Consider the following 17,061-nt stretch of genomic DNA (forward strand, 5'->3'; position numbering starts at 1 on the left):
CCGCAGCCCCGTGCTCCTGCCGCCAGCCCCCCTGCATCCCTGGCCCTCTCCTCACAGATTCTGAGTGTGCTCAGGGACAGTCATGCCTGGAGGTGGGGCCGGCCGAGCTGCTCGGGCCTCAGTGGGGGACAGGAGCTCACTGGGCAGGGGTGGAAGTGGCCTGGACACCCCAATCCTTCTGGTGGCCTAGAATTCTCTGGAATTGCCTCTGGCTCTTCTGCCTGGAATGCCCATCTCTCCTTTCTTCCCGAACTCCCACCTGCCCCTCAGAATAAAACAGGCAACCCTTCATCCCTGCCGGTTGTCCTCAAGTATCCTGCCTCGGATCGAGGTTGACTTTCTCTCTGCTCTACAGGTGTGAACCTGAAGAGGGTCCTCTATCTCCCTGGCCCCCAGGCCTGGCAGAGAGCTGGCCCTGGGAGGACCCAGGAGTGTCCATAGTTAACTATCAGGTGCCACTGCCTGGTCCCTGCATGGATGACAGCTGTGGGGTGAGGACATGTCACTCAGCCACATCCCCCTGTTCCTCTGTCACAGGTCACAGCGCCCCGCCATCGTCACTGCCAGGTAGCCTTCTCTATGACAGAGGCTGCTGGTTCAGTGGGCACATCACCGTCCTTTGCCAGTGCCTCTCTGTGTACCAGTTTGCTAGGGCGGCCCTAACAAAGTGCTACAGACTGCACGGCTCAAACAGCAGATGCTCGTCCTTTCACAGCCCAGGAGGCAGGAAGGCCCAGATCAGGACAGTGGCAGTTCGTTCCCTCCGAGGCCCCGCTCCTTGGCTGGGAGACGCCGTCTCCTCCCTGTGTCCTCCTATGGTCCTCCTCTGTGTGACTGTGTCCTTATCTCCTCTTCTTAAGGACACCAGTGATACTGGATTAGGGCCTACCCTAAAGATGTCATTTTACCTTAACTTCCTCTTTAAGGACCCCATCTCCAAATACAGTCACATTCGGAGGTACTGGGGATTAGGACTTCAGCATTTCAATCTGTGGTAACACAAGTCATCCTGTAACATGTGCCATTAATTGCTTTTGTTTTGGCTTTTTTAGTTACTCCTAGTCCTTGGTTTGTTCCTTTGTGGACTTCAGTGAAAATAATTTCTTTGTGAGCCAAGCCTCCTCGAATCTCACCCTGTTTTGTTATTGCATGCCTGGTTCAGCCATTGTGTAGCCCCAGCCATGCTGCTTTTGTTTGATTTTCTTTTTTTTTTTTTCTTGAGTCCATGGTCTCTATTTTCTCCCCATCTTTCTGAGTCCCTGTCTCATTGCTTCCTCTCCTTTCATGGTCTCTGGTGAGCTCCCTTCATTTATTTATCTTGGCAGGTGTTACCAGCTTATTTCTTTTATTTCCCCTTTGCCTCTGGTGCTTAACACCGGGCCATCTGTGCTCTTCTTACTTATTATTAATTCACCAAACATTTCCCGGCACCTACTATGTGTCAGGCACTGTGCTGGGGAGGCTCTGGCAGCCAAAGATGAAGAAGACCCGGTGCCCCATGCAGAAGATCACCGATGGGTGCAGATGCACAGCCAAGCATGCGGCAGCCCCCGCAGGGCGGTGAGCACTGTGTGGTGCTCCCAGCCTATCACGCACGGCCACCTGCACTGCCTGGTACACTTGGGAAACACACACTGGTGGTGCAGGGGGGCAGCGCTGGGAGACACACTGAGGCATCTGCATTTTGTGTAAGAACCACAGGAGTTGCTGAGCACAGTAAATGTTAAGTAAGACTTCACTGCCATAACCACTGGAACAATTAACGCCATGATTATTATGATGGTGGCAATGCCCAGAATAGATGCAAAGAGGATGTGACATTGAAGTGTGGTCTTGAAGGATGAGCAGTGACTCACTGTGTGGCAAGGGGTGGGGGAACTCTAGAAGGGGAGCATGGGCAGAAAAACGAGGATATGCAAATGCATGCCAAGCCCACGGACCACGGAGAGGCCGTGGCCAAGTGGAGGCTGGCCAGGTGGGCTGGCAGGCTGGGAAGAAACCCCGCACTGGGCATGCTGGGAGGCTGGGCAGTTTTCCAGGTTGAGAGATGGGCTACGACAGGCACTGAGCACCTTGTGTAGGCACATACACCTTTGCCTACATTGAAACCTGGGCTTTTGTAACCCAAAGATTTGTCTGTGGAGCTTTACAGACAGCAAAACATCTGGGCTCCACCTCTAGAAGTTCTGACTCAGGGCTTTTGCAGTGGAACCAGGAATCTGCCCTCGAGTCTCCTTCCAGAAGATGCTGGTGAAGAGCTGCAATTGAGCACCACTGAATACATCAACTCCCATGAGCTGCCCTGCCCCCATCTCCACCTCTATTACCCCTAGTGACGCTTACAGAAAATTGACTCTCAAGGCATTTATCAATTGTCCTCTGTCTTACGCCATAGCTGAATCCATTTTTTTCTCCCTCTGTCCTTCTGTCCTGTTGCAGCAGAAAGGAAACAGCATGACAGAATGGAAAGCACACGGGTGCTTAAATCAGATGAACTTGGGAGCAAATCCCTGTTTCACCTGCAAAGGGCGGAGGTTTTAACCCCTCTGATCCTGTGAGGTGACAGGACACCCATCTCAAAGTGCAACTGCTTCTGTCCCTATTCTATCCCTCTGCCCCCCCACATTCTACTTCCTCATTTCTTCTTTCTCCTTCCACAGTCCCAGTAAAACTGGTTCTCTCACCTCACTCTTCCCTGGCCAAAGCCTGGAAGAAAGTTTGTTTTGTCTTTGTACCCCACTTCCACCGGTCAGTTGCTGTTTCTGCTGCTAACTTTGGAGCCCTCCTCTGTTTATCTCTAAGTTTTGCACCATGTGATCTCAGAAGATGCTCTGTCCTCCCCCTCATACCCCAGAGTGCAGCTGGTGTGAGGTCTGCGCAGCTCGGCCACACTCAGAAGACGCGTCCGATCATCACCTGCCATGGAAGGAGGGACAATGGCTGTTATTCCCGTTCTAACAATGGAGAAATTGAATCAATGCATCCGATGGATTTATCCGAGGCTGCACCGGAAGACTCTCCCTCTCGCTTTCCTAGTTTGGGGCTCACGGAGAAAATTCAATATTTTTCTGTCTTATTTATGAATAATTTTCTAGAGGATATTAGCCACTGGCACTGTTGCCACAATGGAAATCATTTGAAAGAATATTCACATTATGCACGGTTCACGAGAAGTGAGGGGCAGCATTTTATCACGTTGGCAGTGGGCCCAGGTGACCAGGGTCTGTGTAGTCACTGCTGAGTTGGGAGGCTCCCCCAGCTGCTCAGTCAGGTGCCTTGCTTTCTGGCAGTCCTTGCTGAGCCCCAAAAAGAGAGAGCAGCAATCTGATGTGCCCTTAATCGACACGCCTGACCCGAGCTCATGAGGTGAGAGAGTTGCTCTTGACTGGAACAGTATTATCCTGTTGGAGGTGACGCATCTGGACCCACACATTTCAGCACATCTGGAGAGGAGAGAAAAAAATAACCCAGCAGCAAAGCATTGGTAAATGTCAGCTGTTTATTGACTTTCCTATTTTGAAGCAAAATACTAAGCAAAACAACTGGAGTACAGTTCTGGAAGCCCACCTCTGGTGGCCAGGGGATGGCGGAGAGGAGGGCCCGTCTGGGAATGTGCGTCACCTGGGTGGTGTTTCTGAGTGCCCTTCCTCCCGCATGAGCAGTCACTGCAGAACCTGCTGTAAGGAACTCGTTGTCATCGTCGCACTAGACATCAACAGTACGGGTGATTTTAATGGACATATTGCTTTAAACTGAGCGTTCACCATCTGTTCAGTCCCTAATTTTGAATGCAAAAAGAACATATTTCACAATTACATCTGTAAGTAATGATATAAGTAATTTAAATGCATGTATATGTTCACACAATGCAGTAGACAGCTGGGATTTCTCCCCCCCACTCTTATGTTTCAGGCACAAATCAAGGGAAAATATTCACTTGCTCCTTATATAGTGCATTTTCCCATTTATGTGAAGTTGTTTTCACAGAAACAAGGTTTTCCGCCCACTGTGCCTAGGAGTTCAAGGCAAGCTCAGTACACTGGATCACAAAGTCATTTTTACAACACTTGCCTTGTCTTTGTCCAAATCCCCCCTGGCTTGAATGACAGCTTGGCAGATGCATAGTGTTAGATGCATCCGTTCCAATCGATGTTCATGAGGGGCCAGGTCAGGCTGTGTGTGCCAGCATCTCTTTCAACCCCTCCTCCGGAGACAAGACTGCAAGAAGAGTCCCACAAAAGGGGACATCTGAGGAAAATAATCATGCACATGGGATGGGACATCCAAGATATAGGGGTGGCAAAGAGACAGCGCCAAGGATGGCCACGTTGCTGGACATAATCAAGGAAATGAAGGCTCACTGGGGGTTGGGGTAAGAGGGGAGGGAAATTGGTGCAGGAGGGAAGGATGCTGTATGCTAATGATCAGGAAACTGTGTACCCTAAGCCCACAGAGGTGGAGGCACCAAGGCTCCCCAGTTGCCGTGTTCTGGGTCCCAGCTCAAAGGGTCCAGAGAATGAGGCCTAGTATGAGGAGCAACATAATGTAACTAATGCTCACACAGGACTGGGGGTGACGTCAGCGGGGACTCTGCCAGATGGCTATTCTGATACCTACTTTTCTCTCTTGAAAACTCAGTCCTTGAATACCAACATGTTACAGATAACACAAACTGTGGTTGCATTTTTGAAAGAGATGTTTTTTTCTACCCATTCCCAACACATATAAGAAATATTTGCTTTTGTGATGCCCCATGACCCTGTAAGAAGATAGAATTGTTTAAAGGCTTTTGCATTGTCCATGTTCTATGCAAGAGGTGGAGGAATGTGTAAATCCTCCCTGTAACATCATTGCCATTTTATATCTATGCACTACTTATTTATCATGCCTGCTTTCTTTTGGCATCTGTGTCATAGCTGGCAGAAGTAGATTTGCATGGGACTTATGTTACCATTTGCAATGACTCCCTATAGAGATACTTCCTGAGCTTGCAGTAGTTTTGATTTTTTAACTGCTTGTAGGCAACACATTTATTATTCCTTTCTCAGACAAAGGTGTTAGTTTGAACTGATGGAAGGTTTATTTTGGAATATTATTAACAGCTTAAACATTTGGAGATGTTGTGCAAAGGTATAAAAATGTATTAGAGATTTTGCATAATATGTTTTTATTGACTGTTCCTCACCATTACCCATGAGAGAGGTTAACCACATTGGCCTCAACACAACAGATGTCACTGTGGGCACACATTTAGATAAAACTACTGACAGTCTTTGACTATTAAATGACTTCCTTATTTACCCCAGTATTAATTTATTCAGAACTTGCAACTCTGAATTCACTGTTAATTTAGCATTTATTCTAAATTCGATAAAAATTGCCAATGATTTGTGTCTTCAAGGAAACTGAATTTGCTCTCTAATTACACAGGCCACCTAAATGGGTTAAAAAAAATAGTCCTATAAAGCTCAAATGCAGCCACTGATCAGCTCTTCCTACATCAAGCCATAATTCAGTTCACAGCTAGTTTGCCATGAGTTTTCAACTAACGGGATTCTCAAGATGTTTAGAGAAATGCTGTAATGATACTTTGCCAAATTTTCAACCTTTGACGGGTGACTAGATGAACATGTACCTGGCAGAAGCCTTACTGGATGTGTGATCTGTTGGTGAGGACGTCATAGGTGTAGACTTCTGCACTGGACTCCCCAGGTAACCTCCTGTGCCTCAGTTTCCTCAGCTGCAGACAAATACGAACACCGATGTCATACACACAAAGTACTTAGGAGAGTATCTGCACGTCATACCAGCATGTCACATAAATCTTAATCCCCACTGTTGCATGAGGTTTAAGTTTCTTGTGGTGAGTAACCATCTGACGTTCCATCGCTAGTTCAAGACTGACATTTTAAGGAATTTCTATGAAATGCAAAAGTTTGTCTTTCTTCTCAGACACAAAGAGGAGAAAGGGCTGTGACTTGAGTTTATCTGACCTGCCGTTAGTGACTGGAGCAGCAGGCACTTTCTGATGCAGAACATGGGAATCCCATCTGCTCACATGAGCAGCTGAAATGCAAGGTTTGCACGGGCAGTGCTGGGGGAGGGGAGTGTGGGTTTGCATAGGATGTCAGTAGGGGCTGAGAGAGTGGGCCACCATGGCCCACATACTGAAGTCATCACTCAGCATTCGCCAGCATTAAAAAAAAAAGGGGGGCAAAAGCAATGTAATCAAATTAAGGAAATGAGTGAAGCCACAGATGTGGATGACAGAGGATGAGAGAAACAGGACACATCTCTTCTCTATATTTTAGACATACACACAAAGTCTTCATGAAACATGTCAGATTGTTGACACCCAAGTCAGGCCCAGGAAAACCTAATACTGAACATCTAGAAGGTTTTATGGTGTGGGAGAATGTTCTTTCAGATGAAACAGAGATCAAACATCACGTTTGGCCTTGTGGGCATCAGGTTTTAGGTTTCAAAAATGCTCTTCAATGTGTTTTTAGCGAAGTGAATACATTAGGCAGGAATATATTTTAATTTGATTGTGACTGGCTCACCAGTTTGTGAAGAAGGTAAGCCGTCAGGATCAACACAATTCTTCCAGGGCAAGTGTCTGCCTTGAAGTTTAATAACTGATCTGTAAATGATGCTATATCTGGAGTACTTAAAGTTTCGTGTGTGAGTTTCATTCTCTGTCTTGTATTGTTGAATTGGAATCATTTATTTTTCTTTTCTCAATTCTAAAACATAAGGGGAAGGTAAAAGAAGTTTCTAAAGTGTGGGAAGAGCAAAATCCTGGAAATCCTTGCAACTTACCTGAGAATATATTGGATTTGTTGCTGGCTTGAGGCCATGCCATAGCGAGCAGGTATGGTTTACCCAGACATTCTGCTCTGTGGCCATTTAAGCCAGTGACAACAGAGGGCTTCCAGCAGGTGAAGCGTGAGTCCTTGTAGACAGCCCAGCAGCTGTGCCTCTTGACCAACCTCGAGTTCCTTACTGAGTGTGTCATCGTTGAAGTCGATGGCACTGATGGATGAAAAGCAGGAGGGAGAACCTAATAGTGGTTAGGGGAATTCAAGGGGCCTTGGACTTGAATAACCTGGGAAGGTCGAGGGAAACAAAACAAAACAAAACAAAACAGTCATAGTTGCAGTCAATACAGGCACAAGGAGCACACTAATAAATGAACACACAGGAGCCTTCACCTAAACCCAGTAACCCAGAGCTGGCAAGGAGACAGGTGCAGGGCGGGAAAAAGTGGTGGCACGTTACCACCGGAATGGAGTGCTCACTTGGGGACCAGCGCCGACCAGCCTAAGAACAGTTACATTAAACAGTGGGTTTCCACGTGGGAATCTGGAGCTGCTTGCCATGGGCCTCTTCTCGTCTCCACGAACACATCTGCCTGTTTCCACATATGGCAACAACAGGAGCCCACCTGCAGGAGGCTGTGTGAACATGGCCTGCAGCTGTCGCAGCCTCGCCCGTGCCCGCTTCATGCGGGTGGCGAGGACTGAGGGAGCTATCTGAGTGGCCGCCTGAGGAATTCCAGAAACAGCTGTAGATAGAATTCTAGTCCATCCCCTCCACGTGGACCCAGATTCAGATCAGACCTAGTGGCAATGTCACATACATAAAAGGGACAGAGAAGTATTGATGTGATGGCCTTCTGATGGGAATACCCACTGGTATTTTATAGTGAGTGATTTCAGTCATCTCTAAATATCTCATAGGCCCCGAATCTTACAGTTTTGTAACAATCTCCGATCGTCTACATTATTCTAGATATGTTGCATTCTATAATTTGAATATTGGTGAAAGACAGAAAAAAATGATGTCAATAAAGTTTAAAATTCTTTTGCCTTCTAGCCAGTGGATTAGTGCTACTTAGAACAGAAAACAGCGCAAATTCAAATGTCCCTGCTTTAGGGCATGGTATAAGACACTTTAAGTTAATTTCGCCTTTATTTTAGGATTTGGCCAATAAATAGGTTTTTATAATGTATTCCTCATCTTAAAAATGCAGGTAACTGAGTGCTGTCAAATGTAGAAGAATGTGTCCCCTGCCCTCAAGAAGTTAATGATTGAAATTAATGTGTGTGAGGATGCGTGGAAATTGTTCTAATGTTTGAAGTTTCCTGGGTAGTATTGGGAAATCCAAACACAGGGATGTCACTGCTGAACTCAAATATGACAAAATGATACTAGCAGGAAATAGAAAAGAAACAGATTGTTCCTACCAAGCTGAGAAAAGCAAATAATAAACAAAAGTTTTGGTAAGGAGGAAAGGGATTTTAAACCATTCATGTTCTATGCAATAATGAGGCAGTTGTGTATTTTCCCAATTCCAGGCCCTGTGGTGAGTTTCAGCCCTGCCTCTGGAGGAGGACTTAGGGTGAAGAGCCATGGAAGGGTCCCTGGATATGTTCTGCTGAGAGTCTTAGAGGCTACGTATGCTCTAACTCGTGGGTGTTGAAAAAATCCTTGTGTTTAGTTGTTCTCTGACTAACACCTAGATACCAGAAGACTGTGATCAGGTTTTGAATATTATATTAGTATCTTAAAAAACATCTTCTAGGTTCTGCTTAGGCTGAAGATTAAAACACTGCCCAAACCCAATAGCCTCAAGAAAAAGCCTCAAGCACATATATGAGGGGTCTTCAAAAAGTTCATGGAGAGATTAGTATTATCTTTCAATTCTATTTTTCTATAAACTTTTTGAAGTATACTTGTATCCTTTATAACTTAGTATTACTGTTATATATACCATACACACACACATATACTGATATAAATATATACCATTATATACCATATGCATACATATATACCATTATATATGCCATGTGTATGCACATATACACACAAGGAGTCTTCAAAAAGTTCATGGAAAACTTGTGTTCTTTTTTAGTTCTATTTTTCTATGAATTTTTTGAAGTATCGTCCTATATACACACTTGTAGATAAGTAAATATGCCATTATTTCACCATTTAAAAATACTTACAGACTTGCTCTGTAATTTTTCGCTTCAGTCATAGTTTGGATGGTTTTTGGAACGCATGTTCTGGAGGGGTTCTCTGTACTGCAGAGTAAGAACAAGCTGGCACATGAAGGGCCTTGGTGGCATCTGGCCCTGCCATTGGCTTACCCACATGTCACCTGCTCGCTCCTCCCTCAAGCCCGCGAGGCAGCAGTGTTGGTACTGTGATTGTTATGGTCAGGAAACAGAGGCCCAGAAATCTAAAGTGACTCCTCCAAGATGAGAGTTGAGTCAGAGTTTCCAGCTCTGGGACTTGTGCTTCTCGTCCGATCTGGTCCTAGAGACAGGCCTGCCTGCTGGCATTGACCACAGAGATGCTGTCCCTAAAGAAGGTCTGAGAACTACTGCACTTGGCGCTATGGCTAAACAAAGCCAAATCAAAGACTTTTTTTTCTGTAATAATTTGGGCTTTTTAAGCATACATTTAAACATCTTGCTAATTATCTTTTTTAGTGTCTCTATTCTGTGCTAATATTGGCCCCCCAAAAGATAATACTTTCAAAGCAATCAGGAAAAAAAAAAAAAAAAAAAGAATTCAAACACTGAATACTATACTTTTCTAATATTCCAATATCCTGGATTCCAGTAATCACCCAAAGAAGGTAAGCTCTGCAGGGGCACAGTTTTACTGTTTTTGCGCACTGATATGTCCCGTTTCCCAGAAGCATGCGTGGTGCACGACTTGTCCTCAGTGAGCACTTGGGAGGGGATGTATGACTTAGCATGGCTGTGAGATCTCTCTACTCACTATAATTATGAGATGCTTAAAAGACATTTCTTATTTAATAAATAATGCCCCTATATGAAGCAGTCTGACCAGATAGAATGTTTCAATCTTCCTCTAATTTTCAAACCTCTGAAAACCATAGCAGACCAGGTGCTCCCCCTCCACCCAGCCTAAGCTTTTAAAGATATTTAGTTTTAGGGCATTGTCATTATTTTCCAGTCACCTGTTGGGACCTGTACCACCTTGCACTCTTTTCTGGGAAGATCCCCATCAGGCTTGAAGGACCCCCAGAGGAGAACAGTGGCACCTCTCTCTCCTTCTCCAAGTCTCTGAAGTCCTGGATAGGATGTGGGGGTTGGGTGGGGATAGAAACTTCCAGTGGGACTCATGAAAGAACTGGTTAGAATAGACACTGGGTATAGATCAAGGGCTTCAACCTGGAAGGCACCTCAGCTCTGGAGAGCTAGGAGGGAACAAGGTGAGCTCTGGGAGAAGGGAATGGATGGGGTTTAGGATTGCTTCTGAGAACCAGGCACAAAGGCAGCAGAGAAGGCCCAAGGGTTCCATTTTGTGTAGGTCGTCCCAGCTCATCAGGGTGGGGAAGCCAAGGACAGTGAAGGAATAAAGTTTGCTCAACAGACATTTGGCAAGATGTCATGTCATCATGTTTCTCCAAACTAATCTTTGCAGTAGGAGCCTGGAAACACAGGGAATTCCAAATCACAAATGGTACTAGAGTTAGGGACAAGAGCTTGGGCTTGTCCATACTATAACCTGCTCTGCCCAATTCATGGAGTGATTCTGAGGATTGAATGGAGCCTGTCCACTGGCATAGAATCAAAGAAGAGAGCCCTTAAGAAGGAATCAGTTAACAAAGTGGGACTTTTCATGGAAAACACTTCATGTTCTCACTCACTTTACAGTTTAAGAGCTAGAAACAAAACTACCGATAAGTCATGAGCTACCGTAAACCATTTTAGTTCTCTGTTGTGGCAAATCATGAGAAAAAAGTAGGGAGAAGAGTGTGCAGGGGGAAATGTAAGAGGAGGAATGAGTGAATATACTGTGAAAAATGAGAAAAGGGGATATGGAAGAAAAATGGAAAGACAGCTATGTGGAGAAATAATGTGAGAACAAAAGAAGAGAGAAAGAGAGGGCAAAACATTTAGTGTGTAAACAGTTCACAAGACCATAGTGTTTCAGTGTATTTAATTCTTGATCCAGTTTTGTGAGAGAGATTGAGCATTACCATCTTGGGTTTCATGGGTAGAGATGGAGAAAGAGGTTAAGCTATAGTTATTATTTCAGTGATGGGGAAACATTCAGTCTTTTATCATTAGACCTAAGGTTAGGTGTACTTTTTAAAGAAACGTGTTTTTTTCAGTTTGAGTAAGTTCTCTTCTGTTTTTGGTGTGTACACCATAATTTGATCTTTCTTACTAAACATTTGTGTGCATTAGAAAAAAATGTGCATTTTACTCTTATTAACATTGATTAGGTCAGTTAATTAAGTTGATAGTGTTGGTTAGTCTATTACATAATTACTGATGTTTTTTTGTTTACCTGTTCTATCAATTAATTAGAGAGCAGTATTGTAATACTCAGTTATAATTGTGGATTTGGCTATTTCTCCTTGCAGTTCTAGCAGTGTTTGCTTTATGTATTTGAAGTTCTGTTATTAGATGTATAAGCATTTAGTATTGTTATGTCCTCTTGATGAATTGACTCCTTTACTATTATAAAATAACTATGCCTGAAAATTATAACTATTATAAAACATTTATTTTCTAATAATGATACTAATATAGCCATTCCACCTTTTAAAAAATTATTTTTATATTAGTCTGTCTCATACTAATATAGCCACTCCAACATTTTAAAAATTCTCGTTTTTATGGTATAATATGCTTCATTTTTAAAACTTTTATCTAATTTATGTCTTTATATTTAAACAAGGATTCTTATTGGCAAAATACAACTGGATGTGGCTTTTTAAAAAATCCTATATGCCAATCTTGGTCTTTTAACTGGATTTTTTAGACAATTTATACTTAATATAATTATTGATATGGTTGGGTTTAAATCTACCATCTTGCTGTTTATTTTCTATCATGCCGTTCCATTTTTTATTCTCTTTTTTTGGGGGGTCTTTTTCTGCCCTCTTTTGGATTATTTGAGTATTTTTATTATTCCATTTTATCTCTTTTGTTGGCTGATTAGTTATAACACTTGGTTTTGTTTTAATGGTTGCTTTAGAGTTTATGGTATCCAACTTAAACTTACAACAATCTACCTTCAAGTAGATTTATCACTTCATACATAGTATAAGAAATTTATAAAAGCATAATTTTATTTCTTCCTTCCCAGCCTTGTGCTAATGTTGTCACATATTTCATTTCTTCATATGTTATAAATCCCTAATTACATTATTATTTTTGCTTTAAACAGTCAATTATCTTTTAAAGAGATTTAAATAATAAGAAAAAATTCTTTCCTATTTACCCACATTTTCAGTGTCTTCATTTTTCTGTGTGTTGATTAGTAATTTTCAGCTGCAGAAATTTTGCCCACTCCAGGGACAATTGGAAATCTGTGGAGACTTCAGTGATCACACTGGGGAGTGGGGGGTGTTATTGACATCTAACGAGTAGAGGCCAGGGATGCTACAAAACATCCAACAGTGCACAGGAATTACCCCCGCCCAACAAAGAATTACCTCACCCCAAATATGAGTAGTGCTACTGTTGGGCGACCCTAGGATATATCCAGATTCCCAACTGAGATCAATTTTCCTTCTCCCTGAAGGACTTACTTTAACATTATTTCTGCGGTTGAGCTGGTGATGAATTCTTTCAGCTCATATATGTCTGAAAAATCTTTTGTTTTATCTGTGTTTTTGAAAGCTATTTTCATTGGTACAGACTCTAGGGTGACAGTTTATTTCTTTTTTTACTTTACTTTCCTCCCCTCCCTTTTATATATATTTGCAAACCACCTACCCAACAAAAAACTGGCATATAAAATACATAAAGAACTCTCACAACTCAACAGTAAAAAAGTAAACAATCTAATTAGAAAATAAACAAAAGACACAGACAGACATTTTACTGGAGAATGGAAATAAGTACATAAAAAGATGTTCGACATTACCAGTCAGCAGATAAACGCAAATTGAAACCACAAAGAGCTATGCTTATCAGAAGGGCTAGCATAAAAAAAAAATAGTCACAGTATCAAACACTGGGATAGACGGTAATCACTCATGCATTGCTGGTGGGAATGTAACATGGTGCAGCTACTCTGGAAAGTAGATTTTCAATTGTTAAAAATAAAGCTAAACATGCAGTTACTATATAATTCAGCAATTGCACTTTTTGGCAGTTATCCCAGAGAAATAAAAACATGTTCACACAAAAACCTGTACACGAATGTTAATAGTCCTCCTTTTTTTTTTACTAGCCAAAAACTTGAAACAGTTCAGATATTCTTCAACAGGTATATGGTTAAACATACTGTGGTACATATATACTGTGAAATACTACTCCTCAATAAAAGGAATAAACTATTGATACACATAAGAACTTGTATGGATTTCCAGGTAATTATGCTGAGTGAAAAAAGCCAGTCCAAAGGTTATATACTGTGTGATTGCATCTGTAGAACATTTACAAATGGCTAAATTTTGGAATGAATAACAGATTAGTGGTTCCTAGGGGTCAGGTAAGGGGGGAGGGGTGAGAGAGAGGTGGGTGTGGGCAAACAAAGGGATTCTTATGGTAATAGAATGTTCAGTGTCTCTACTTAATGATAAAAGGTCTGATCCATCAAGAAGACATAACAATCATAAATATGTACGCACCCAATGTTGGAGCAGCCAGATTTATAAAACAAACTCTATTAGACCTAAAGAAGGAAATAGACACTAATACCATAATAGCAGGGGACCTGAACACTCCACTGTCAATATTAGACAGATCATCTAGGCAAAGAATCAGTAGAGAAACACAAGATCTAAACAAGACTCTAGACCAATTGGAATTGGCAGATATCTACAGAACATTCCACCCAACAACCTCAGAATATTCATTCTTCTCATCAGCACATGGATCATTCTCCAGGATAGATCACATATTAGGTCACAAATCAAGTCTCAATAAATTCAAAAAAATTGGAATTATCCCATGTATCTTCTCAGACCACAATGGATTAAAACTAGAAATTAATAACAAACAAAACTCTGGAAACTATACAAACACATGGAAATTAAACAGCATTCTACTTAATGACATATGGGTCCAAGAAGAAATCAAGCAGGAAATCAAAAAGTTTATTGAAACTAATGAAAACAATGATACATCATACCAAAACCTGTGGGATACTGCAAAAGCAGTATTGAGGGGAAAATTTATTGCATTAAATGCTCACTTCAGAAGAATGGAAAGATGGCAAGTGAACAACCTAACACTTCACCTTAAAGAACTAGAAAAACAAGAACAATCCAATCCTAAAGTTAGCAGACGGAAAGAAATCATTAAGATCAGAGCAGAACTGAATGAAATTGAAAACCAAAAAACAATTCAAAAGATCAACGAATCAAAAAGTTGGTTTTTTGAAAAGATAAATAAAATTGACAAACCATTAGCATGGCTAACAAAAAAAAGAAGAGAGAAGACTCAAATAACAAAAATTAGAAATGAAAAAGGCGATATTACAACTGATTCATCTGAAATACAAGGAATCATTCGAGACTACTATAAACAACTATACGCCAACAAATTTGAAAATCTGGAGGAAATGGATAAATTTCTGGACACACACAAGCTCCCAAAACTGAACCGTGAAGACATAGAAAATTTGAACAGACCAATAACAATAAAGGAGATTGAAGCTGTTATCAGAAGGCTCCCAACAAAGAAAAGCCCAGGACCAGATGGATTCACAGCAGAATTTTACCAAACATTCAAAGAGGAATTGACACCAATTCTTTACAAGCTATTCCAAAAGATTGAAACGGACGCAAATCTCCCAAACTCATTCTATGAAGCAAACATCATCCTGATACCAAAACCAGGTAAAGATACAACCAAAAACGAAAACTACAGGCCGATATCCTTGATGAATATAGATGAAAAAATCCTCACTAAAATACTAGCAAACAGAATACAGCAACACATACGAAAAATTATTCATCACGATCAAGTGGGATTCATTCCAGGGATGCAAGGTTGGTTCAACATACGCAAATCAATAAATGTGATACACCATATTAATAAACTCAAACACAAGGACCATATGATCATCTCTATAGATGCTGAAAAAGCATTTGATAAAGTTCAGCACTCATTCATGACAAAGACCCTGTATAAGTTAGGTATAGAGGGAAAGTATCTCAACATAATTAAAGCCATATATGACAAACCCACTGCCAGTATCATCCTAAATGGGGAAAAGCTGAAAGCTTTTCCTTTAAGAACAGGCACTAGACAAGGATGCCCACTCTCACCACTCCTATTCAACATAGTGTTGGAAGTACTAGCCAGAGCAATCAGAGAAGAGAAGGAAATAAAGGGCATCCAGATTGGAAAAGATGAAGTCAAACTGTCCCTGTTTGCAGATGACATGATCCTATATATCGAACAGCCTAAAACTTCTACAAAAAAACTGTTGGAATTGATAAATGATTTCAGCACAGTAGCAGGATACAAAATCAACACACAAAAATCAGTAGCATTTCTTTTCTCCAATAGTGAACATGCAGAACGAGAAATCAAGAAAGCCTGCCCATTTACAATAGCCACCAAAAAAATAAAATACTTAGGAATTGAGTTAACCAAGGAGGTGAAAAATCTCTATAATGAGAACTACAAACCACTGCTGAGAGAAATTAGAGAGGATACAAGAAGATGGAAAGATATTCCATGCTCTTGGATTGGAAGAATCAACATAGTGAAAATGTCCATACTACCCAAAGTGATATACAAATTCAATGCAATCCCCATCAAAATTCCAAAGACATTTTTCTCAGAAATGGAAAAAACTATTCAGACATTTATATGGAACAATAAAAGACCACGAATAGCCAAAGCAATGCTCAGCAAAAAAAATAAAGCTGGAGGCATAACACTACCTGACTTTAAGCTATACTACAAAGCTATAATAACCAAAACAGTATGGTACTGGCATAAAAACAGACACACTGACCAATGGAATAGAATAGAGAATCCAGAAATCAACCCACACACTTACTGCCATCTGATCTTTGACAAAGGCACCAAGCCTATTCACTGGGGAAGGGACTGCCTCTTCAGCAAGTGGTGCTGGGATAACTGGATATCGATATGCAGGAGAATGAAACTAGATCCATACCTCTCACCGTATACTAAAATCAACTCAAAATGGATTAAGGATTTAAATACACACCCTGAGACAATAAAACTTCTTAAAGAAAACATAGGAGAAACACTTCAGGAAATAGGACTGGGCACAGACTTCATGAATACGACCCCCAAAGCACGGGCAACCAAAGGAAAAATAAACAAATGGGATTATATCAAACTAAAAAGCTTCTGCACAGCAAAAGAAACAATTAAAAGAGTTAAAAGACAACCAACAGAGTGGGAGAAAATATTTGCAAAATATACATCTGACAAAGGATTAATATCCAGAATATATAAGGAACTCAAACAACTTTACAAGAAGAAAACAAGCAACCCAATTAAAAAATGGGCAAAAGAGCTAAGTAGGCATTTCTCTAAGGAAGATATCCAAATGGCCAACAGACATATGAAAAAATGCTCAACATCACTCAGCATCCGGGAAATGCAAATCAAAACCACATTGAGATACCATCTAACCCCAGTTAGGATGGCTAAAATCCAAAAGACTATGAACGATAAATGCTGGCGAGGCTGCGGAGAAAAAGGAACTCTCATACATTGTTGGTGGGACTGCAAAATGGTGCAGCCTCTATGGAAAATGGTATGGAGGTTCCTTAAACAATTGCAAATAGATCTACCATACGACCCAGCCATCCCACTGTTGGGAATATACCCAGAGGAATGGAAATCATCAAGTCGAAGGTATACCTGTTCCCCAATGTTCATCGCAGCACTCTTTACAATAGCCAAGAGTTGGAACCAGCCCAAATGCCCATCATCCGATGAGTGGATACGGAAAATGTGGTACATCTACACAATGGAATACTACTCAGCTATAAAAACGAATGAAATACTGCCATTTGCAACAACATGGATGGACCTTGAGAGAATTATATTAAGTGAAACA

The sequence above is a fragment of the Cynocephalus volans genome, chromosome 13 (assembly GCF_027409185.1).
Source record: "Cynocephalus volans isolate mCynVol1 chromosome 13, mCynVol1.pri, whole genome shotgun sequence".
Taxonomy (NCBI): domain Eukaryota; kingdom Metazoa; phylum Chordata; class Mammalia; order Dermoptera; family Cynocephalidae; genus Cynocephalus; species Cynocephalus volans.